A 26,791-nucleotide genomic window follows, 5' to 3' on the forward strand; every position below is an offset into this window, starting at 1 on the left:
AATGTTTTCTGGTGGCATGCCCTGCCACACTGTGAGGGAAGTAAATCGGCCTGATGACGACTTGTTGAGTGTCTGTTACAAATCGAAGAAACAATGTCTATAACCTTAGAGATGTGATATGGTGGCACGTGTCTACTGTAGCCTGCAGTGACCATTAGTACAGTTCGATATAGGGTTAAGACCTTGGTGTTACACAACATTACAAAATAAATATAGTTCACACAGAATACAGTCCAAAAAGATGGTTATACACAACAAGAGCTACTATACCTACAAGGAGAATGACTGACATGCCGATAAAAAACAGTTCGCAGGTGGAGAGTACACAGTTCACAAATCACTGGGCACATATATGTATCCAGTCCTATGACTTACAGTTAAGGGAAGTACATGACAGTTTGTAGGCTAGGCACGAGTTCATAGTAGATACGCCGAAGGTGGTATCCTTGCACGTACTACAACTAGCTGTGGATGGGCCGTCCTGCCTATGTTCGCGGAAAACAATACTCACAAATCGCTGATTCACTAGAGTCAACAGTAGTATAGAATAGGGCAAGCTGGGACAGGGTCCAGGGTGAGGAGCGAGGAGCTGACCGAGCTCTGAGGTCACGTCCATCTCTGACGTCACGGCGGCCATCTTGTAGGAGTGTAACGGGACATAGCGTAACGGTACAAGTTTGACCTTGACCTTTGACCCTCAAAATTCGCCAAAATTGGGCAAAAATTACCCAAAATTCCTCAAAATTTCCATTTCTGTGGAAAAAAATTCCGCCAAAAAATCTCAAATAATTCCACAATCCAAAAATTAGGATTACGAAAATCCTCAAAAGTCGTTTTGTCCTAGAAAGAACCCAAATTCCTAAAAGAGGCTTAAGCATCCTTGTCTACAGCCTCCGATAAGCCTCTGATGTCATATTGGATTGTGACGTCACGGCGGCCATCTTGGATGGTTGTGACCTTGACCTTTGACCTTGACCTTGACCCCGGCGGCCATTTTGGATCCGCCATATTGGATACGCCATTTTGGATGACGTCATTGTGTTCTCGAAAATTCCGACATTGTGTTGTCCGCCATATTGGAAAATGACGGCACCGTTGCAATTTCCGTTACGGCCGCCATCTTTAACTTTTTTATTTACTATCCGATTATAATGAATTTTTTTTTAAAAATTATAAAAAAAATTAAATAATAAAAATTTAATAAAAAATATTTAAAAATCATACATTAACGACACGGAGTTCGGAGTCCTTAATTCGAACCCGATGGATACAAAAAAAAATGGCGACCGATCCTTCCCTCACAGTGGACGCTGGCATACTGACTCCCACCACTTTTTTCAAAGAATATATCGTCACCTAGTATGACGTCATTTACGCCATCTTGAAATTTGGACGCCATCTTGAAAATCTTTATTTATTATCCGATTTTAATGAAAAAAAATTCCAAAATTCATCAAAAAATTACGTATTTGAATTCTGTTTGATTATATCGATGTACGTCCTTGGTTCGATTCCCCGCGAGAGTAAACGGTCGATCCTTCCTCCATGAAAGCTACCTAGACTGATCTACCACCACCCGTACCAAGGTATATATCATCAACTGGTATGACATCATGTCCGCCATCTTGTCTTCATCCGCTGGAGACCACCATCTTGTTTTCGTCTGCTAGAGTGTGTCGATACCATGTAGTATAATTATCTGGTCACCATACTTGTGTCCTCAACTGTTGACATTGAACATTGACCTTGACCTTGAAATTTGACCTTGACCTTGAAATTTGACCTTGACCTTGGAATTTGACCTTGACCTTGAAATTTGACATTGAACTTGAAATTTGACCTTGACCTTGAAATTTGACTTTGTCCTGGAAATTTGACTTTGTCCTTGTCGACCATCATGGATTCGACATTTTATGTTCAGTACATGCTACCAGGAGCGACCACCTGCTGGAGTACATCTTGTGCGTGTACTCGTATTATAGAGTACATTTACATCTGGTTGATTTTATTCTAACCTGCTACAGTGCAGTAATCATTTATTACCGAGGTGCCCCCGCCATCTTGAAATTCGACCGCCATCTTAAATCATGTAATAATGTAGCTAGAAAAGCGGGAAAAAATCCAAAATTCATTAAATAAATCACTCATTAACTTACATATCGATTCGATCCGCTCCAGTCCTTGGTTCGATCCTCGATCGATGCAAAACATTTAATTTTATGAAAAAAAATAATAATTCCAATAAACCATGTTCAACATTCTTAAAGAGACTTTAAATCATCTACTACCATCATCCTATAAGCCATCAAGACCGCCATATTGGAAATTCGTAATTGTAATGCTAGAGATTCGGGAAAAAGTTCAAAACTCATTAAATAAATTTGTAATATATATATATATACTGATTGATTAGATCGACTAAGGTCCTTGACACGATCCTGGACGAAGCCAAAAAGAAATTTAATTTAAATACCAGAAAAGTGTAAGGTTCGAGGAATAAAACACCTAAAAGTCTTTTACAAACATAATATTTATTACACAATTTCTATCCTACTACAGAATCACTTGCGAAAGCCAGCAATCTTATAAAAATTTAGCCCTGCATAGACGTGCAACGACTACTTCTTAGCTCCAACAGCCTCCAAATGCTGCAAACGGCCTCCAAATGGCTCCAACAGCTCCAACAGCCTCCAAATGCTTAACACAGCTCCAAATGACTCCAAATGCTCCAAATGCTTGTCAGCTCCAAATGTCTCCAGCAGCTCCAAATGCTCCAAATGCTTGACAGCTCCAAATGCTTCAAAAGACTCCAATTGCTCCAACAGCTTCAAAAAAAGGCTCCAAATGCTCCAACAGCCTCCAAATGCTTAACACAGCTCCAAATGGCTCCAAATGCCTCCAAATGCCTCCAAATGCTCCAAACGGCCTCCAAATGCTCCAAATGTCTCCAACAGCTCCAAAAGGCTCCAAATGCTTCAAAAGGCTCCAATTGCTCCAATAGCTCCAAATGCTTGACAGCTCCAAATGCTTCAAAAGGCTCCAAATGCTCCAAATGTCTCCAACAGCTCCAAAAGGCTCCAAATGCTTCAAAAGGCTCCAATTGCTCCAAGAGCTCCATCTTCAATTGGTTCGAATTGATTCCAATTACTTTTCTTATCGAACTTGGCATGAATACTAACATGTCTTTATTAGTATACATTTTGACTGACAGTGGTAACGTATTTTGCACCTTTAAGTTATAAGTTTTATTTGGAAATCAGATTTCGATAAATGGTAGATACCATTTGGAAAGTAAATATATAAATTTATCTTCAAGTTTATACACATACATTTAATTTAATCCATTACTGTATGTAGCCAGCTTCCCTCAGTTCTTTGAGTATGAAGGATATTTCTTTAATGTTCGAATAGTTTCCTGCACAAAGCGATCCATGTAGTAGTCGTAGCCTGTCAACCAATATGTTAGGATCTTCCCATGTGGTATAATCAATCTCTTCTGCTGCGTTCATCATCCTTGCTTGTTTATAATAAATATTATCTCTGGTGTCTATCGTTTTAACACCAACCACAAGGTCACTTTCGTCATCGTGCCAGTGATTATCACAAGCTTGATCAGGATAATTTATTTTATTACGACGTTTCCACCGTTTTGGTCTCAAACCACCATCACAGTCTTCGCTCTTGCTTGCTTTTGGTGCTTCAGCACAGTACTCAATCATGTCAGCCTTAGATGTGTCAGCACAGTCTTCGTTCATGCCAGCTTCTGATGTGTCACCACAGTCTTCAATCATGTCAGCACCACAAACTTGATCAGGATAATTTATTTTATTACGTCGTTTCCATCGTTTTGGTCTCAGACCGCCATCACAGTCTTCGATCCTGCCTGCTTTAGGTGCTTCAGTACAGTACTCAATCATGTCAGCCTCAGATGTGTCACCACAATCTTCAATCATGCCAGCCTCAGATGATTCATCAAAGTCTTCGACCTTGTAAGCTTCAGGTGGTTCTCCATCTTTCACATTTTCATGGAGACGACTAGATATTGTTTTAAATTTTAAATTATATCCAGATCAGTAATTTTAGCATTAGCTTTTTCGCCTTCGTTCCTCTTCCGCGATGTTGTAGCCCAGTCTTCGTTATCTTTATTCATCTTAATTGTACAGGTCTTGTAATGTCTATCCAAGTAATATCTTCTACCAAAGGATTTCTGACACTGACTGCAATGAAATGGTTTTTGACAAGGACCCAAATTACACTCGCTTCTCTCATGTCGTTTAGCATTCTTTCTCAAGGTAAACACCTTGCTACAGTATCTACAGTAGTGGTGGGCAGTGAAATCCATACCTGTTACTTTTTCACCGATATCAAAATTTCACGGGTATACCTGCGACCAGTTTCTACAAGTATCAGTGAAATTCGGTGAAATTGATTACCTACAGTAATACGACCACTAGCTTTTAGTGTCCACATAATCGTTGAATTAAGTTACTGACGTTTTCAGTCTTAGTACAATCATTTTTTTATGTATATATTTTGAAGTAAAACGGTATGTGGAGTATACGAATTGCATACTTGTAATAATTACAGTAAAAAAAAATCACCGTTCACCGAATGAAAGCCTAGCAGAATATCACGGAAGATAATGAAATCTCATAAATGTTTTAAAATTAATATGTGTTCGTTATATTATTGAACTGAAAGGACAGGGATATAAATATGGAATGAATATTATTAAAAATATTTTAAAAATAATTATTATGTAGTATTTTTCAATTTTAACTCGAAATAAACTCAAAACAAAATGAAATATTTTTGAGAAAAACATTGCATGTATTTAATATCATCATTCACCGAGAGGCAGTGATTTCACTTATCCCCTTTATTTCACCATTTTTCCGTGCGAGGAAGCAGTTTACGATTACGAGCATTACTAGAGAGAGACTTCACCGTTCACCGTTTAATTTCACAGGAACCTAAATTTCACTGGAACCGATTTCACTGATACTCAAAAGTAACAGGTATGCCCACCACTAATCTACAGTGATGACGTTTTGATACAGCAACAAATCCCGTTTCAGGATTCATATTAGTTATTGAGACTAATGCCAGATGCAAACTAAGAGTTTTAAATTAGATATATTACTTAAATAGAATTTTTTAATTATTTCATCAGCGAGAATTAATTTATCTCATTCAAAGGTACTTGTTGCAAGTAGTTCTGCTTTTCAACAACAGATGTCGCTACATGTTACTTGCAGGTAAATAATATTTAGTTCTTTTATGCGGGATGCGGGATGCTCACTAACGATCGCAAAAGAAGGATGGCTTCGCTAGACTCCAAGGAGAAGGAAGTTCGTCCATCCTGTTAGTGCTTCTTAGATTTGTCAGAGATTATTTGACTGAGTAATGATATATATTTTTTTTTAATTTTCACCTGATAAAAATATTACAAGTGCTGATTTATTAGCAGAATTTCAATAATTAAATGCAACCTTGAATAAAAAATTACATGACTCATTAAGTAAAAAATTCTTCATGCAGAGATCAATTCCTCATCAGTAACCAGAAGCACTCGGAGAAAACCATCAGATGTCTAGTCAGGAATAATCAGAAGCACCCAGAGAAAACCATCAAAATATTGTCAAGAATAATCAGGAGCACACGGAGAAAACTACCATAATATTGTCAAGAATAAACGGGAGCACATGGAGAAATCCACCATAATATTGACAAGAATAATCAGGAGGACACGGAGAAAACCGCCGCAAGTTTTCTTTGATATCATAAAATTTCAGGAAAAAAAATATAATAAAAAATAAAAATAAATTAATAAAAAATTAAAAAATAAAATACAAAAAATACATAAAATGCTGGCTTGTACTAGAACTATATCTTTGCTCAACAATGAGAAGTTCACAAGCTAGCAGAATATATTTATGTATTTTTTGTATTTTATTTTTTAATTTTTTATTAATTTATTTTTATTTTTTATTATATTTTTTTTTCCTGAAATTTTATGATATCAAAGAAAACTTGCGGCGGTTTTCTCCGTGTCCTCCTGATTATTCTTGTCAATATTATGGTGGATTTCTCCGTGTGCTCCCGTTTATTCTTGACAATATTATGGTAGTTTTCTCCGTGTGCTCCTGATTATTCTTGACAATATTTTGATGGTTTTCTCTGGGTGCTTCTGATTATTCCTGACTAGACATCTGATGGTTTTCTCCGAGTGCTTCTGGTTACTGATGAGGAATTGATCTCTGCATGAAGAATTTTTTACTTAATGAGTCATGTCATTTTTTATTCAAGGTTGCATTTAATTATTGAAATTCTGCTAATAAATCAGCACTTGTAATATTTTTATCAGGTGAAAATTAAAAAAAAATATATATCATTACTCAGTCAAATAATCTCTGACAAATCTAAGAAGCACTAACAGGATGGACGAACTTCCTTCTCCTTGGAGTCTAGCGAAGCCATCCTTCTTTTGCGATCGTTAGTGAGCATCCCGCATCCCGCATAAAAGAACTAAATATTATTTACCTGCAAGTAACATGTGGCGACATCTGTTGTTGAAAAGCAGAACTACTTGCAACAAGTACCTTTGAATGAGATAAATTAATTCTCGCTGATGAAATAATTAAAAAATTCTATTTAAGTAATATATCTAATTTAAAACTCTTAGTTTGCATCTGGCATTAGTCTCAATAACTAATATGAATCCTGAAACGGGATTTGTTGCTGTATCAAAACGTCATCACTGTAGATACTGTAGCAAGGTGTTTACCTTGAGAAAGAATGCTAAACGACATGAGAGAAGCGAGTGTAATTTGGGTCCTTGTCAAAAACCATTTCATTGCAGTCAGTGTCAGAAATCCTTTGGTAGAAGATATTACTTGGATAGACATTACAAGACCTGTACAATTAAGATGAATAAAGATAACGAAGACTGGGCTACAACATCGCGGAAGAGGAACGAAGGCGAAAAAGCTAATGCTAAAATTACTGATCTGGATATAATTTAAAATTTAAAACAATATCTAGTCGTCTCCATGAAAATGTGAAAGATGGAGAACCACCTGAAGCTTACAAGGTCGAAGACTTTGATGAATCATCTGAGGCTGGCATGATTGAAGATTGTGGTGACACATCTGAGGCTGACATGATTGAGTACTGTACTGAAGCACCTAAAGCAGGCAGGATCGAAGACTGTGATGGCGGTCTGAGACCAAAACGATGGAAACGACGTAATAAAATAAATTATCCTGATCAAGTTTGTGGTGCTGACATGATTGAAGACTGTGGTGACACATCAGAAGCTGGCATGAACGAAGACTGTGCTGACACATCTAAGGCTGACATGATTGAGTACTGTGCTGAAGCACCAAAAGCAAGCAAGAGCGAAGACTGTGATGGTGGTTTGAGACCAAAACGGTGGAAACGTCGTAATAAAATAAATTATCCTGATCAAGCTTGTGATAATCACTGGCACGATGACGAAAGTGACCTTGTGGTTGGTGTTAAAACGATAGACACCAGAGATAATATTTATTATAAACAAGCAAGGATGATGAACGCAGCAGAAGAGATTGATTATACCACATGGGAAGATCCTAACATATTGGTTGACAGGCTACGACTACTACATGGATCGCTTTGTGCAGGAAACTATTCGAACATTAAAGAAATATCCTTCATACTCAAAGAACTGAGGGAAGCTGGCTACATACAGTAATGGATTAAATTAAATGTATGTGTATAAACTTGAAGATAAATTTATATATTTACTTTCCAAATGGTATCTACCATTTATCGAAATCTGATTTCCAAATAAAACTTATAACTTAAAGGTGCAAAATACGTTACCACTGTCAGTCAAAATGTATACTAATAAAGACATGTTAGTATTCATGCCAAGTTCGATAAGAAAAGTAATTGGAATCAATTCGAACCAATTGAAGATGGAGCTCTTGGAGCAATTGGAGCCTTTTGAAGCATTTGGAGCCTTTTGGAGCTGTTGGAGACATTTGGAGCATTTGGAGCCTTTTGAAGCATTTGGAGCTGTCAAGCATTTGGAGCTATTGGAGCAATTGGAGCCTTTTGAAGCATTTGGAGCCTTTTGGAGCTGTTGGAGACATTTGGAGGCATTTGGAGCCAATTGGAGCTGTGTTAAGCATTTGGAGGCTGTTGGAGCATTTGGAGCCTTTTTTTGGAGCTGTTGGAGCAATTGGAGCCTTTTTTGGAGCTGTCAAGCATTTGGAGGCCGTTTGGAGCATTTGGAGGCATTTGGAGGCATTTGGAGCCAATTGGAGCTGTGTTAAGCATTTGGAGGCTGTTGGAGCATTTGGAGCCTTTTTTTGGAGCTGTTGGAGCAATTGGAGCCTTTTGAATCATTTGGAGCTGTCAAGCATTTGGAGCATTTGGAGCTGCTGGAGACATTTGGAGCTGACAAGCATTTGGAGCATTTGGAGTCATTTGGAGCTGTGTTAAGCATTTGGAGGCTGTTGGAGCTGTTGGAGCCATTTGGAGGCCGTTTGGAGCATTTGGAGGCTGTTGGAGCTAAGAAGTAGTCGTTGCACGTCTATGCAGGGCTAAATTTTTATAAGATTGCTGGCTTTCGCAAGTGATTCTGTAGTAGGATAGAAATTGTGTAATAAATATTATGTTGGTAAAAGACTTTTAGGTGTTTTATTCCTCGAACCTTACACTTTTCTGGTATTTAAATTAAATTTCTTTTTGGCTTCGTCCAGGATCGTGTCAAGGACCTTAGTCGATCTAATCAATCAGTATATATATATATTACAAATTTATTTAATGAGTTTTGAACTTTTTCCCGAATCTCTAGCATTACAATTACGAATTTCCAATATGGCGGTCTTGATGGCTTATAGGATGATGGTAGTAGATGATTTAAAGTCTCTTTAAGAATGTTGAACATGGTTTATTGGAATTATTATTTTTTTTCATAAAATTAAATGTTTTGCATCGATCGAGGATCGAACCAAGGACTGGAGCGGATCGAATCGATATGTAAGTTAATGAGTGATTTATTTAATGAATTTTGGATTTTTTCCCGCTTTTCTAGCTACATTATTACATGATTTAAGATGGCGGTCGAATTTCAAGATGGCGGGGGCACCTCGGTAATAAATGATTACTGCACTGTAGCAGGTTAGAATAAAATTAACCAGATGTAAATGTACTCTATAATACGAGTACACGCACAAGATGTACTCCAGCAGGTGGTCGCTCCTGGTAGCATGTACTGAACATAAAATGTCGAATCCATGATGGTCGACAAGGACAAAGTCAAATTTCCAGGACAAAGTCAAATTTCAAGGTCAAGGTCAAATTTCAAGGTCAAGGTCAAATTTCAAGTTCAATGTCAAATTTCAAGGTCAAGGTCAAATTCCAAGGTCAAGGTCAAATTTCAAGGTCAAGGTCAAATTTCAAGGTCAAGGTCAAATTTCAAGGTCAAGGTCAATGTTCAATGTCAACAGTTGAGGACACAAGTATGGTGACCAGATAATTATACTACATGGTATCGACACACTCTAGCAGACGAAAACAAGATGGTGGTCTCCAGCGGATGAAGACAAGATGGCGGACATGATGTCATACCAGTTGATGATATATACCTTGGTACGGGTGGTGGTAGATCAGTCTAGGTAGCTTTCATGGAGGAAGGATCGACCGTTTACTCTCGCCGGGAATCGAACCAAGGACGTACATCGATATAATCAAACAGAATTCAAATATGTTAATTTTTTGATGAATTTTGGAATTTTTTTCATTAAAATCGGATAATAAATAAAGATTTTCAAGATGGCGTCCAAATTTCAAGATGGCGTAAATGACGTCATACTAGGTGACGATATATTCTTTGGAAAAAGTGGTGGGAGTCAGTATGCCAGCGTCCACTGTGAGGGAAGGATCGGTCGCCATTTTTTTTTTGTATCCATCGGGTTCAAACCAAGGACTCCGAACTCCGTGTTGTTAATGTATGATTTTTAAATATTTTTTATTAAATTTTTATTATTTAATTTTTTTTATAATTTTAAAAAAAAATTCATTAAAATCGGATAATAAATAAAAAAGTTAAAGATGGCGGCCGTAACGGAAATTGCAACGGTGCCTTCATTTTCCAATATGGCGGACAACACAATGTCGGAATTTCCGAGAACACAATGACGTCATCCAAAATGGCGGATCCAAGATGGCGGATCCAAAATGGCCGCCGGGGTCAAGGTCAAAGGTCAAGGTCACAACCATCCAAGATGGCCGCCGTGACGTCACAATCCAATATGACGTCAGAGGCTTATCGGAGGCTGTAGACAAGGATGCTTAAGCCTCTTTTAGGAATTTGGGTTCTTTCTAGGACAAAACGACTTTTGAGGATTTTCGTAATCCTAATTTTTGGATTGTGGAATTATTTGAGATTTTTTGGCGGAATTTTTTTCCACAGAAATGGAAATTTTGAGGAATTTTGGGTAATTTTTGCCCAATTTTGGCGAATTTTGAGGGTCAAAGGTCAAGGTCAAACTTGTCCCATTACGCTATGTCCAGTTACACTCCTCCAAGATGGCCGCCGTGACGTCAGAGATGGACGTGACCTCAGAGCTCGGTCAGCTCCTCGCTCCTCACCCTGGACCCTGTCCCAGCTTGCCCTATTCTATACTACTGTCAACGTTCACTACTTTAACACTCACTACTTTAACACTCACTAGGTCCTGTACTGAAACTGCGCATGGCAAGGTTCTCCTTGGAAAGCAGGTGTACATGGATAGGATCTGAAAACTAATTGTCTGGTCCTCTTCGGGCTTTCACAGACCTCTGTACGGCATGTTCGAATTGTGACAGTGCAGTATGCGAGCAGGACTGAGCACTTCGACATATAACAAGAAAAGGTGTTTATTCAAACAATGGTATAATAACAAGGCACATATTGATAAAAATTGATTGATTGCAAAGTTATACATGTATATACAAATAGTGCCCAGCATGTGTTAAGGATACACTTCTGTTAATTAAATTCAGGTTGCCAGCACCATTGTCCCTTGGGCCACTCAACACACTCGCTGTTGCACTTGGGTGCATTCGCTGCACTGCCACTCACTCACGGTGCACATGGGCAAATGGAACAGCGACGGGCACAGCGACCCTAGCGACTGGGAGGATTACGACTGATGTCATCATAATTTTAGAAAAACTTTCGTTTTTACATGGTAAGCTGCATATGTTTTTTTCTAATACAACATACAAGTACAGGTATCCAGGTATTTTATTATCATCTAAAGTTCCTTTCAGATCTAGAGGATTGGCCATATGTGCATGGCTTCTCCCTAAACTATAATTAATTTTTATTTTATTTTCTTGTAAATCATTATCATTGTTTACCAAACTCATTCAAGTATTATTTTACTGCATTGGTACAGGTAACAGGACTTTTTGAACCAAAAATAAAATGTACAAAATATTTCATTTCTAAATGTATTAAAATGGTATTAGAAAATTTCATTTGGCCTTCCCCTGACCAATTTTATGGATCCATTGTTGCCTTAAAGTTAAAATATTTTATTCTAAGCTAATTATGTGTTATTAATTATTGTTAGAACTGGTTTTCTAATTTTTAAAATCATAATAATTTAATTTGACGTCGACCCAATTGTCGACCCAGCTCTCACAGCCCGTTATGCCATGCCAACGCCTTCTCCTGCCCTGTGTTGCGTGTGCAACGATAGCGCTGTGCAGCTAGGGCAGGGGAGGGAAGAGAGGTTCACGCGCCAGTGGAAAATTAATGTAAATACTTAAGAACCGGACGGGACGAATTGTTGTAAATATTTTTTAACATCCTTTACTGTAATGTGTTAATTTTATTATTTGAAGTGTAATGTGTAATAAGTTGTGATTGTTCACCGGGCGCCAAAGCCGTGGCTTCCACCTGTGACCAATCAGCGTGTTCCGCGGGCTCGCTGGGAGGGGAGGGACGCGGGCGCTCGGTCGCGCGAGGCGGGGAGGCAGGCAGTCGGCAGCTGGGCGCTGGAGACAGCGTACGTGTCTGCGAGATCGCTCCAAGACGGTGAGAACGGGTGCGGTGTCTTGCTGGAGTTCAGGCCTTGCGGAGAGGAAGTAATTCCTATCTTACAGTCGTGTTGTCATTTAGGCGAGTGTGTCACCTCGTCACTCAGTCGCGGTTTGCATTCAGTCACTTCTCTCGCGTGCGTATTTTCTCCGGTCGTTTACGAGTCGCGGAGTTCTTTTTGCGGACTGGATATTCACCATTGCTTGTACGGTAATTTACAGGCCCTCCCGGGCACCATGTTGTCTGGTCAGTCATTCAGCTTAAGGGGCGAGTCTCATAAATTCAAGTCTTAGCGGCGCGGGTATTGCTCGTCACGAACAGGACGTCACGTTTTTTGTCCCATAAAGTATCAGTGCGAGGAACCGGGCTTCGCCCTACAGAATCAGTCACAGGCGGAAACGTCGCAGCCCCTTGTAAATGGTTTGATTTACCGTATATAAAAAACCTGGAAACTGTCTTCAAGTGTGTCAATTGTATCCTGGTGACTAAGTCCATTGGCCACGCGGCCCGAACCCCCCTCTACGGAACACTGAGTAGCCGGCTAAATACTATCATTCAGGGGCAAGTCGGCCAGCTGACGACAAATTTAACATGATGTAGATTTTTAAATCGTAGAGAAATGTAATATATTATAATTATGATATTTAGAACAAAACAATAGATGCTTATATGTTTTATTAGTTTGTGCATCAGTATTCTAAATTTAAAAGGGGAAAAGAGTAACTGTCCATTATATAGTTCAAACTAACAATGCTTATTTAATGTAGAATGGACACAATTGTATATCAGTGTGGAGTGAAAATGCAGGAGTCCAGATTGTTTATAAATTAAAATTCAAGGAACAAAAAGTTTATTTAACTTAAATAATACAATTTCGATTAAATTTTAATTTTTTCGTAACTGTTGAATTGTTTATATTGGAATTGTCCATTTTCTTGCAGCTTCATTGTCCTATAATTGTAAACACAATGTAAGTTGTAATGAAAGTCAATAATATATCGAAGGAGCATGTTCTGGATTCTGTTTATTTAATAACTGTTGTAGAGCAACGAGCTAATAGATATATGTTTATAATGTGACTTTTTAATTATCATGCCATAAAATTGAAATTAGTTCTTCTTCCAGGTACTGTTAGCGTTGCATTCGCTGTCAACACCTTTTTTTCTTGTGGTTGTGTTCTATACTAACCTTATCAATGGTCGTTGCTATGAAAAACTAGACGGCATGATTATTTTCGTGTGTTGTTGCAAAAATTAAGAATGTTTAGATAACACCCTTAACATACGTAGATTTTGTTTGAACTCTTTTCTCTCATTGCATTTTTTTAGTTATCTCATGTCTTTATGGTGTGCTGATTGACTGGTGTTACTTTCTTTAAAGATACCGGTGGGTTATGACAGTGTTGTAATTTTTAATGTTTAGATGTAATTTTGTGTTTTGATATTATAGTGATCAAATAATTTTTATGGAAATGAATTTAAATACACTTAGTATACTTAAATAATTTAACCTATAATGCAAATCTACTAGAGTACCTTTCAATTAACCGGCATCCCATTATGGTATGGACTTGTTTGGTGTTGCCATGTGGTGCTTTCAATTATGTATTTTCATTGACCAACTTTTATCGTGGGGCTGATTATTGATGAAATGCATACCAGCAAGGAGCACATATTCGTAATTCTTTGGACGTGCGTTAGTAAGTTTTGCACAGATTCAATGAAATATATACTACCTATTAATTGTTAATAAAAAATCGCAATAATTAAGTATTAAAATATATTTTATAAATGCAATATGTTGTAACAATGAATGTTTGTAGTCTTTGATAGTTGGGTTATCTCCTAGAGTAAGAGCTCAGCCAAGAAAAAAATTTGTTCTGATAGTGGTTCATTTTTTAGTAGTATTAGTTTCAAAAATGTTGTAGTTTAATTGGGGCTAACCTAACCAACCGTTAAAACCAATTTATAGTACTTTAAATGTTGATAACCTAACCAGAATAATTTCACACATATTTGTACAGTATTTTAGTAAATGCTAACCAATCTTAACCAACTGTTCACATGATTGAACAGAGTTTGAAATGTAGCTAACCTAACTTTACCAATATTTCAAAACTGTAAAATACCTAAAATATCAGAATGCCTTGTACATAATTATCAAAGCTAATGTAAAAAAACTAAAAATTAACACTTTTCAATAATTTTTTTTTTTTATAGGAAAGGCATGCTTAAGTACAGTAGTTTGGTTTTTGCATGTTAAATTGGTGCTATAATTACAAATATATACCTATGAACTGATTTTTGGAATCCCTTTGTTTTTAGTTTTTTATGGAGGTTTCCCTTGGAGTATGTTTCACCATATTAAGATCTTCAAAACTCTTTTTGCTGCTAGTTGAACAGTCTTGTTGAGTAGGGACAGAATCAGCCAATGAGGAAGAACTTTTTCATGGGTAAGAAACCAAGATTGCATTTTCTTGGTGAGTTAAAGATGAAATAAATTTCAGCATGTGGCATATGTTGTGTCGAGGTGGAAGCGAGGGGATCTGAAATGTTTTCTTGTAAAGTTTACTGATGGCGGTCAAATCTTTCCAGAGATCCTGGTGGAAAGGATGAATACCACCTCAAAATCCATGTTTTAATACATCCTCAGGGCATTTCTATCCATGCTTGGCCCAACATTCTAGAAAACTCTCGTTTGGTTACTTTCGACCCATGATTTGTTCTTTCCCAAGTGACACGTTTTTCATCCCAGTTAGGCTTCAGGGATTGAAATAGAGCCTTGTCTAATGGCTACAGAAGATGCATCATGTGGGGAGGGAGTCTGAGAATCACAACATTTTCTTTCAGAGCCTCCCTTACCACACTTTGGGACAAATGTGTGTGGAATGGCCATCAAAAATTACTCGAGCTGATCACTCAGGCCCCAGTGCAGGAACTGCTTTTGAAAATAATTTTGTAATATTTTCATTGTTATCCATACATCCATTGCAACAAAGTCCCTGGATATCCTGATCCTGCTGGAGCTAACCAATCATCTGAAGGTTTTTTTCGCTTTAAATATTATGAGGGGAGGAGCCTTCTTTCCTGATGCACTACATGTTGCTGTTACAGTAGATTTTTTTGCACCCTCCGCTTGTAATGCAGGATGATGGTGTGTTTTCAGCACCGACAACTTTAATGCGTGAAGGGTCAGAGCAAATTCCTTATAAGGTGGGGCTTGTAATGAAGCTTATAGTAGGGGAGCCCATGAGGCTATATGGGGATTTGCTCGAGCGTCGTGGGGACCTCTTGGATTTTGAAGATTAGATGATAGGAAGAATAAAATGTTATATAGGTAATGTTTTCTCTTTCAGCGGTAGGGGAAGTGTCTACAGGTTTTCAAAAATATAAAAATAAATCATCACATATAAATACTTGAGCGTGTCAGATATTGTTAGTTTAGGTGCCCCAAGGTATCTGATATCAAAAATTATACTAATCTGCCGGCTTGCGTGGTAGGGGCGACTATCCAGAAGGGTAGAAAATTGGGGGGGGGGGGGGAGGGGGAGAAATATTCGAGCACGTCAGATATTCAGAGGGGATGTTAAGTGAACCCTAAAAATGCTCCCGTTCAAAAAACTTACGATTCGGAAGTGACGCAAACTCGTAGTGAATATTTGAAAATGCAAAAAAAAAATTGCCTAGTTGAAATACTTGAGCATGTCAGATTTTTATACAGACAATTCAGCTAAATGTCCCAGTTGTGCTAGCCTAAAATCTGACTATTATTTAGAGGGGAATTCTTAATATAACAGCTAGAATTTTTTTTATTAATTTTTTTTCTTTTCAATAACCATTAAATGTATCAAATAAAAGCACATAAAATTAAGTAAATATTTAGAAATAAAATTTATTCAGATTAAAAAATTTACATAAATTATAATTGTTGAAAATATATATTTTTTTCAATCTTCGTCGTCATCTGAGGAGTTATCGTCGTACTGCAAATTTCTGATTCAATTGGGCCGTTGATATTAACTGCGTTTTCCATATTTGTAACAAGAAATCATTATAACACTTAACAATATTTTATTTATTCCATGAAAAGTGTGTTATTCAAGTATTGAAAAGAAATATAGGGGAGAGTGTTGTACCTATGGACAATTTTCAGAAAAAAAACATTTTTTCCACAAGGTTTTTTACAATACTTTAATTCTGATTACAGTCTAATAATTGTTGTTTTTCATAGGTTAAAACATATTTTTTCCCCAAAACTTATCTCTTAAAATTTTACCTTTTTCTAAGACAAACAAAAAAAGGTGCAATGTGTCCAGAGGTAGGTACATTATATACATGTACCTTTGGACATTTGTATTGTACCTTTGGACTTAAGATTTTCAATTAGTATTCCCTAAATAAAAACTTTAAATGAATAACCTAATTTTACTTAAAGTAATCTAATGGTATTAACAGGTAAGTTAAAAAAAGTAAGGAATCTTTAAAAAGATCACATGTTAGGCAATTAGTAGGCCAAAACATTAAACAATATCTTACTAACTTAATGTACAATAAGAGTTAGCGTTAGTGAAATTTTTTGCTGCAGATTGGAATGAAATTTTGTCAAAAGTTTTATTTAGCTACTGTTGTTGTCTGTAGGTAGTTTAAAAATTTTTCATAACATTTTAATTGAGATATTAAACCTTAAGTTTTAATAATTTAAAGCAGTTTTATACAGAATTTTAAAAAGTCTCGTGTCTGACGCATTAACTATATATGCATGTAACCTTCTTGTATACTAAAATAAAATTTCGTATTAATAGGCGCAATAATTCTATCATAAAATAATTAAATTATAAATCTCTGTATAATGTAGAAGTGCAGTCTTTTATGAAATTGTCTCTTTCACGTCACTAACATATTGTAAAGAGATGGGGTGAAGCCCTTATAGAGACAAAGCACCATGGATATTTGTTAAGGCTAAAATATGTCAGAGCTATATCTGGGAAAGCCAAACGATGATCAGCTAATATTACCAATTTTTCACACGTAGCGAGTGCAGACGTCTGTGAAACTATTTCCACCTAAGTTTGTATTCGACGAATCAAAATGGAAGTTAAACTACATACAGTAGAAAGAATACTGCATCGTTTGGTACCTAACATATGTCTGTGCACTGCCTGGTAACTCTAATCGAAGGTTTGTTGAAAGTCCAATTTCGCGTTGTTTTTGGAATTTTACACGCAGTTGTTTAAAAATAATACGCGCTGAAGAGCGCTGAACAGTGCTGCTAAGGATTGAGCAGCGGGAACTTCCCTGAACCAGGTACTACCTGCTCGTAGTGGGGACTGGCGAGACCGCGCTAAGCCGCTTATCTCTCTTCAAGATCAGGAAAGGGGGCAGTGCATTGTTACCTGCCTTTTTCTGACCACTGAACCATGGAAGTGCAGAGTATATCAGTGCTGTCGTTCAAGTTCCTTGTGCCAGCCGAAAGAAACTTGCATCAACAGCTTCTATGTTCAAAGATGTAATTAGTAATCATATTGAATTCTTTAACATTAATTTTTATTAACTTTACCTTATTTTTCCGTGTTCACTTACAATTTGGTTTATCTCACACATCTGCCTCCCTACTCTGAATACGCCTTCATGGCCAGTGACAGTACACCTTGTTATCATTAAGGCCCATTATGTAATGACATGGAAACGTAATCAAACGTAAACGCATCTCGTAAACGCAAGACGACCATTTATGGTACTCCGTCAGCTCATTCTACAGTGTACGGATTTCACGGAAACATAAGAATACTTGCGCCAATTGAGGCCTTACTAGAGGCACTTGAATTACGAGCCCAAGTACGCAGTCACCAATAAACTATAAACCAACAAAAACTACGTTCCCTAAGCAGGACAGGATGACGTTAGAAATAAAATAATGCAACACTGCCTTGCTCATATTTAATCTTTCCGAATTCGCAACATGACATAGGCTGGGTACTGTACATACAAGTTTATATTAATTGCAGGTCGTGACCTTTCTTTAAAACAAAATGCAAAAATTATAATAATACTGATACAACATATTCTTAAATTACCAATCATTTAACAAATAAAGATTTTACAAGTGATAAGAACCATATTAACAAAAGCTATATTGAACAACTATACTCATCATACTACCATACTAGAGTTACTCAGTCCGCTATCTTTTTTATTAATTTTTATTTTTCTTTATTTCCTCCTAAACGTTGTGAAACGTCACCGTAGACCACGCATTATTTAGCTGTCTTTAATTTGCTCCGCACGTCCCCTTTCATAGAGCTAAGCTTGTCAAATTGGGTCTGAATGGGCGTTGCAGTAGGCAGTGCCCACCCCCATGTCAGCTTCGTTCAGGAACCATGCCGTAAAAAAGTTTAAAACTCACTTCGATTCAAACCAAAGTTACATGAACATTTAGTTCGTACTTCTTTACGCCAATACCAGTTACGTAAAGTTTTAGTTCGTGGAGTTAACTATTTATAATAATTTGGAGAATCTGTCTAAAAAAATCGCGGACACAGCCACTATTGTCACTCAGTTAGTTTCACAAAAACTCAACCCGGTGCTCGGTTGATATTGAATGGTGCGTCGAGACTTACTTTTAGAATGCAATTTCGCCAAGGGCCGCCCGGGCTGGCCTCTCCTCGTGGCGTTGGCGAATGCGACCCCGTCTCTCCATAGCCGAGATCCAGCCAAATATTCTTCCTTCAGCAAGTAAATGTGCGCGCCGCCAGCCGCTCGCTTTGTAATGACTCGCCGGCCGCCGTCGCGGGCTCGAGCACGCCTCTTGTGACGTCAGGCCGACCAGCGCGCAGTGCGGTGACCACGCGTAGAAACAAAAAACAGCTGAGCGCTACTGTCCGTTCCGTTGAGGAACATTACAGGGCGTTTTAGGCAAGACAAAAAAAAAGGCGTATCCATAATCAAGCATTAGAGCAAACAAAATTAACAAACCAGTTAAAGGAAATTTCATAATATAAATTTAAGTAAGCAAGGATAAATGCTGAGGCGTGTCAAATGCCTCACAATAAGCATAATAAATACTGACGTCACGCAACATCATTGTAAACAAGCTCAAACATGAAATTTTAAACATGCATAGGTTTTTATGTTTAGTTAACATTGAATTGTGCATGATGACTTCTGTTTGATGCATTTAACTAGTCAAACGGCTTATAATTAGAGACACCTGAATTTCGCGAATATATTTCGTGACTGGTTGTATTGCATATCACTGCATCTCGTATTCACGTAACTGATTGGGTGCTTGTTAGTCTCGCGCGTCTGGGCACTTAAAAAAATATATGTCAAATATCGTACCACACATACGCTAATTTATGAATAATCACTTACTGTAATTTGTACATCTCGGAATGCATTTATACACAACACATTCGGTTTTGTTTTGATAAAACTTAAAAAATTAACTTGTCTGTATTTCACGGTAAATTTATCAATATACTGAAATGTCACTTTTGGTTTTAAAGAAATAAGTTTTATATGTCACACTGTATCAAAACGTAAAATTGTGTGAATTAGCACATAACAAACAAGGTAAAAAACCTAGATTTCATAAAATCATTGCTATATCCACCGGTTTTAAAGTCACATGTATGTAGTTTAACAGACATGTTACTTGTTGGAATTTCGCGCTTAATCTAGCTCTAAAACAGAATATTTCCATTCGGTAAAAGTGTGCCACAAATATACTTCTGTTTGTTTATTGACATTGGTTTTTTTTTTTCACTTGAGCCATCGTCGTTACCCAGCCTTTTATGGCCGTTCAAAACTGGTGTTCCCGAAAGAGATGTGTACACCAAACTAGACTTTCTTGATATTCCAGACAGAAGAAATGAAGTCTTAAATAATAAAGCGGAAACAACTACAAATACATAAATATTGTATGAGGAAGGTACCTGAGGGTAGGGTATCGTACCCTGAGTGCAGACTTGTTATTGGGCGCCTGTAGGCATCTGCGTGCCCTAAGGGATGATAAGCAATGAAGCCATGCAATGGCGAAGCGTTTGAATGAGCGGGACGGTGGAAACGGGCCCGAGAAACCCCGCCAACCACAAAATCAGAACGATTCCTACATGCGAAATTCCGAGCTTATGCCTCGCTGGGATCGAACCCAGATCGCTTTGGTGGGAGACGAGGGGTCTGACCCCTCGACCGCTGCGGACCCTAACATGACTATTCAAAAACAAGAATAAAATGGACATGTACATTGACGTCAGCCGGGGCTTTGCCCCACGAGCCTGATCATCCTCCGTTCCCTTTCCCACCACCTTTCCTACCCGGAATTTGTATCGTGACGTACGTAGCCATGTGAGATTCAAACTGCGCGCCACAAACTACAGCAAGAGGGTGCTTAGCTGCAGTGCGCCGCACCCCTAATATGTCTTAATAATTATTTTAATCCTTTTCTTTTCGCCCCGAAATAGTGTAATGACGGCTATGTATGCGAGTGTCTTTTGTTTAATTAAATTATGATGTTTTGTAATAAAATACGTGCAAGCACGGACAAGGATGCTCCCTAGCGGGCGATGGAGGAACTAGCATGTAACTTGATTTAAACCATTTTCTACCATATAAGTAATAATTACAGACAGTCTGTTCATGGATGTGATGTACTAATTTTTATAAAGAGTTCATGTTATTTTCAATAATAACCCGGAGCATGCAATAACTAAGATGTTAACGGTAATTGTGTTCGGCGCGAAGGGAGCCATGTTGTCTTCCGCAAGCCCTTGTCTCCGCCCAGTCTCCTTCTTCAACCGGCCGAGAGCGGACGTCTCGGCAAACACCCCCAGGACATCACCGTTGTTTCACCGAGAAGTAGTTCTGTTAAGTAATTTATCTAAAACGTTTTCTTTATATCCTCGGGGCCTCTCTCGGTCGGAGAGACTGCTTAATTAATAATTCTTTACTCTCCGGAGTTTTTGGTGATCTGTGTATTAAGTAACGGCTTGAGGCGACCACGTGCGTGGTTCGCCTCCTCACCTAATTCGATTCGTGCCTCGGGCGTTTTATAACAGTATCACAGAAGGATTGTGTAAGGGCGTGTAACGTGAGTAAATAAAAACCAACTTAATTGAGTCACGTGTCTTTGTGTTCGGGGGGCCACGTGGGTCCTTAACCTGGTCAGCGGCGTGTGGGACGCCCTAAGAGCCCACTGCTGTAATTAGAAGCGTGCCCAACGCTGAGAGCGGGCTTGGTTAGGAACAAGTGTTGTGTTAAAAATCAGGAGGGCTAATATCTCGCCGCACACGGGCCACGTAATGCCCTGAGTTAGAGTTTCAAGTCGGGTCCACGTGCCCACTCACGTGGTGGCGCCCATTATTTTCCACCAGTATTCAAACCTTAACACCGGTACGCCCTCAACATGGTATATGTAGTGATAGAATAGTGCATTGCTATTAGCTGCATGGAAGAACGTATGCACAAGAGTTCGGCATTGCCCATTTCTCCATCTCTCTTATGCTTGCAGATGTGAATATGTGTACACTTACGTGTGAATGTAGAACAAACTTAGAGTGTCTTACGTTTCCCTTTTCGTGATACGTATACGTTTGTGTGTCATGGTTAAATGGGCCTAATCATTACTTGCATAGCCGTTTCATAAATAAGTACTTAAAATGAAATGTACAACTCCTGTGCCCAGAAAACTGCTCGTAACTAAATAGGCACTTCGTTAGCGATGCTAAGACTTTGCTGCAACTATTTTAGTGTACAACGTGTATTTTAGTTAAATTTATTAACATTTCTGAATGCGTACTGCTGTATTTTCGTAAAATTAATACCCCACATGTGATGTCACGGAAGTTGTTATTATGGCATAGTTGTAATGCACGTGTTACTGAAGTCTCTATTGTTTTATATAATCATCCTAACTTCACTATTAATTTTGACAGTTTGTCATTTATTTGGAGAAAAATTTTTATCTTGGTTTTCATCTGAAATGAGTGCATATGGCCTGAACACTGGCGAAGTACACGGATTTCAAATAACACTGCAACAATTTAAATTACAAAAATTACAATTAAAATTTTTTTTAATATATCTGGTTATTTACTAAAAATACGTTAATGGAATTTTAAAGAAAATAGACCCTAGTTAACTTTAAAGAAACTGCGTCTCTATGAAGATTCAAACCACAAAACACTTTCTCTATATTAATCTTTACACTGCTAACTAAACATACCCCAGAACAAATGAACAATAAGCACCAAGACGAAAATATTTAACAGAATTAGCATAAAATGTACAAAATAAAAAACCTTTTTTACAATAGCATAAAAATTACAATATACAATAAGCGCGGATGTGAGTGTCTTACTGTGCCTGGTTGTAATACTACTATAACAACCATGATTTAGTGAAATATTTTGGACATACGCCATTTCTGTTTTGAACTGTTACTCATGTAAAAACTTTTGAAAACCAAATAAATAAAATATTAAAAACAAAAAATAATTTCCAAAGAAAAACAAGACCGAGTCAGATGTATTCGAACACAGTCTGAAACAGCAAAGAAAATAAAAAATAAATATGGACAATAGAACGAAAACGTCACAGACCAAATATTTAACCTCAAAAAAACTAGACAGCACAATAATTCCGTGAAAGGAACTTAGTCAAGAAAAATAATGTATTAAACACAGACGAACATAGTGGACATACAGTGAGACAGATTGGATGCAAGCAGACAGATAAACTGGACAACGCAGCAAACACATAAACACAACGATGAAAATAAAATATTCTGTGAACAACACAACGACGATAGCACTAACGAACACAGAAGTTTTTCAATGACATCAGGCACAAACAGTCTGTTTGTGCCTGATGGCGGGAACAGATGTCAGTTCCCGAAACGTCGCAACTACTGTCATTGAAAAACTTCTGTGTTTGTTAGTGCTGTCGTCGTGTTGTCCATAGTATTTGTTTTTTTCATCGTTGTGTTTATGTGTTTGCTGTGTTGTCAGTTTTTCTGTCTGCCTGCATCCAATCTGTCTCACTGTATGTCCACTATGTTCGTCTGTGTTCAATACATTATTTTTCTTGACTAAGTTCCTTTCACGGAATTCTTGTGCTGTCTAGTTTTTTTGAGGTTAAATATTTTGTCTGATGTTTTCGTTGTATGGTCCATATTTATTTTTATTTTCCTTGCTGGTTCAGACTGTGTTCGAATACATCTGACTCTGTCTTGTTTTTCTTTAGAAATTATATTTCTGTTTTTAATATTTTATTTATTTATATTAATACATGACTACCAGCTCAAAACTGCATTGGGGTATGTACAAATTACTTCACTAAATCAAAATTCTCCATTGCATCAAACTTTCAAAGAATGTATAACAACTATGTGTATACAATCGAGGCTATGACTATGTTTGTACAAATTTTCACTCTGAAAAATATTGTTCCAATCGGACCCAAGTTTTAGACAGTTTATATGGGTGAATATCGTATTGATGTTTAATAAACGTTGCTATCACGCTCGCGTCCGTTATTTTTGTAAAGTAGTATTTACTTCCACGTAATGAAGCCAGCTTTTGATGGCATAATTATAAATCGGCCCCTTTGCATTACAGTTATTATATTGAGGAAAATACATTTTGTGGGAAAAGATTTTTTTTTGCGGCAACCAATAAATAATTTGTAACTAAACGAATGTAGCACTAATAAACAGTTCAGTGTCTGAGTAAATATTATCAATGTTACATATGATCAACAGCGTACCAAGCTGCTAAGTTGGTCGATATTGTACTATTAGCCCCACCTCGAAGCTTAGTCATGTCCCGATTAACCATTTTGTGTTATTATGATTGTGTTTGATGCAGTGTTTACCATTTCCTTGCCTTGAACTTATACTTGCAACATTGCACTTATTCATTGTCACAATAAAATAATTCACCTTCCTTTAATAAGTTGACAAAATGAGATTTAAATACATATGCAGAACTCACAGTCTACTTGACAAATAACTTGCGGCAGTGACTGCAAAGGATGCTTTCATAGTTCTGTCTGGCCGTTCATTAATATGAACTGAAATAACAGTGGTAAGCAAGCATTTTAAGAACTTTTGTCTTTAACTTACGTTACGTAATTCTCCATGATGCTTTTAAATGCTTGTTTCTGAAAAGTTTTAATTTACAATACAGTACTTTGCAGACTTAAATTCAGTCAGACATCTAAGTCTGTTTTAATATGCACACTACCGTTATCATATTAAAACAGACTTAGATGTCTGACTGAATTTAAGTCATAAAGTACTGTATTGTAAATTAAAACTTTTCAGAAACAAGCATTTAAAAGCATCATGGAGAATTACGTAATGGAAGTTAAAGACAAAAGTTCTTAAAATGCTTGCTTACCAAAGTTATTTCAGTTCAAAAAAGCTAGCGTTCCACTAGTTCTTATATTTTTTAATCTTCGTGACATGATAAAGTTATATTATTACAGTGCTGTTTACGTAATGTATTGAAGTGACTCAACTTAAAGATTAATGCAGTGTTAATGTTGTTAATCTTGCTACTCTTTCGCCAGAAATTGTAATCTCCATCATCAAGGTAACAGCCATTGTACAAAGAGTGGGTAGGTGTACTGTGTAGGTCAGTGGTGAGGGCATATAGTTGAATACGTAACAATCTAGAGCCGCTACGCTGCCAGGAACATGGCAGATTATATTTGGTCAGTTATCACTCCTCGTTAATATGCCATACTGCACGCGCTAGCAACTGACGATCAAAAATAGCGGACGCGCATACACTCCTTGCGCCTTACACATCCCAGCTACATCACAGGATGAGATCGCTCCCCCCTCCCCCCTTCCTGTTTGGCTCTTCATAACAGCCCAACCGAACCCCAACCGCTCTAGCCAGACACAGTGGCGGCAGCTAATCATGCTTGATTGACAGCAGCTACCTAGCTACTGCAATGCGCTCTATGAGGATATGCTGGAACTTCTTGCAAGGCTTTTACATGACCTCCGTGGCTCCTCCTCGATTTTGTCATTTCCTCCTTCCGTCTCCGGCCTGTCGCTCACTCTTAATTGAACTAAAATCAACACTGAATGACAAGAGTGAAATTTGTCTTTCAGAACCTCCAACTGCAGTAGGTTGGGGGAGTTTTTTTCTCTATATCACCCTCAACAATATCAAAATTGTCTTCATTTTCTCTCTTAAACTTATTAGTTTTCTCTACACTCTTTAGATATTTCACTTGATATTCTGAATTGTTAACGACATTACTTATTTCAGCCACATAATAAAAAATCTCTTTCTTTCCTATTAATCTAACTAAGACCAAGTCTCCTGCTTTCACTGTGTTCTCTTCTAATGACCTTTCTTCTGTAATTTCTTCTTCTCTTGCTGTGTCTTGCAGTAGACTTTTGAATGTTTCATTCTCTGAATCTGCATCTTGTTCATTTACGCCGAAGTCATCTTCCGAACTTGAATAAACCATTTTCTTTTCACTTTATTTTTAATGGGTATGACTTCTGCCTTCTTTTATTGTTGTTTTTTTGTTTTATTCTTATTCTTGTTCTTTGTTTTGGATTTTTCTTCTTCAATGGCCAGTTTTTCTGGCGTGTCTGTCATGATCATAGATTTTCCTTTTTTCCGTCCACCTGTTTTCTTGCGTGGCAAAGCCTTAGGAAATGGTCTGATCACATATGGAGATATTCTGGATTGTCCAGCTTCCACAACTTGATTGCCATTAGCTGCTATTGAAGTTCCCACTGTTGAAGGTCCTGGCTGCACAGCAGTCTTGCATCTTCAGTGTTTTCATATGGTCTATCCGTTACATTAGAGGGTAAATACTCTTCATCGCCAAAAATATTTTCATTCAGTGGGTGTATCCCAGTAACTTCATAGCCGCTGACAATGTTTTTTTGCAGAAAATGCTTGCAAGTAGGCCTTACCACACATCTGGGCTACTTCGTAGATGGACAGGGGTTTGCCAGGATTGGAGAGCATCCATTTATTTACAGCAACATTATAAAACTTTTTGTATGGTCCAAATACAGTTTTGTCTAGAGTTTGCAACTTATGCGAGGTATGTGGTGGGAAGGTCAACATTACAACACTGGACTCCTTGGCTTTGTTAATGGACACAATAGAAATGTGTATCTCGTGGTTGTCTAGTATGGGCAGTAGATGGCTTTACATGCTGAATGAAGTGATCCAAATACTGTACAAACAGCTCTTCTGTTTACCACCCAGACTGATTTGCACCACCAATTGATCCTAGTGGAGCTCCGATCAACATGTGCTGCTTAAAATGGACTCTGGGAAAAATAAACATTGGTGGTACATGATTACCCGCAGCATTTACACAAGCAATCATAGTGACATTCGCACCACGCTCGCCAGAAGTCATGCTTCCTACTTGTTTGATGCCTTTTGGTGCAATAATTTTTGGTGGGGTGTGAACAGTTGAGTTTCCTGTTTCATCAAGGTTGTAAATATTGTTAGGGGAAAAATTGTGGCGACTAACTACATTTTTATAATTTTTGAAAAAGGTTGTCACATTAGCTCTGTTAAAAGAGGTTGCCCTTGCCAAACTAGTGGCTTCAGGCTTTCTTATTGACAATCTTGGACATCTTGCAAAAAAAAACCCTGAGCCATTCTTTTCCAGCAATTTTTCCTTCCATCCACTTATCTGGACATTTAATATTATTTGCCAA

General features: G+C 37.6%; 1 protein-coding gene across 1 annotated transcript in view; it reads left to right on the forward strand.

The window, feature by feature from the left end:
* The first annotated feature begins 13,273 nt into the window (after window positions 1-13,273).
* LOC134531594 (exportin-5) overlaps window positions 13,274-26,791 on the forward strand; it is a 298,110-nt gene continuing 284,592 nt past the window's right edge. The window contains exon 1 of the mRNA XM_063367321.1: window positions 13,274-13,468. The gene's annotated coding sequence lies outside the window, so the exon portion shown is untranslated. The remainder of the gene's footprint in view (window positions 13,469-26,791) is intronic.

This window comes from Bacillus rossius, chromosome 5, assembly GCF_032445375.1.
Source record: "Bacillus rossius redtenbacheri isolate Brsri chromosome 5, Brsri_v3, whole genome shotgun sequence".
Classification (NCBI taxonomy): Eukaryota; Metazoa; Arthropoda; class Insecta; order Phasmatodea; family Bacillidae; genus Bacillus; species Bacillus rossius.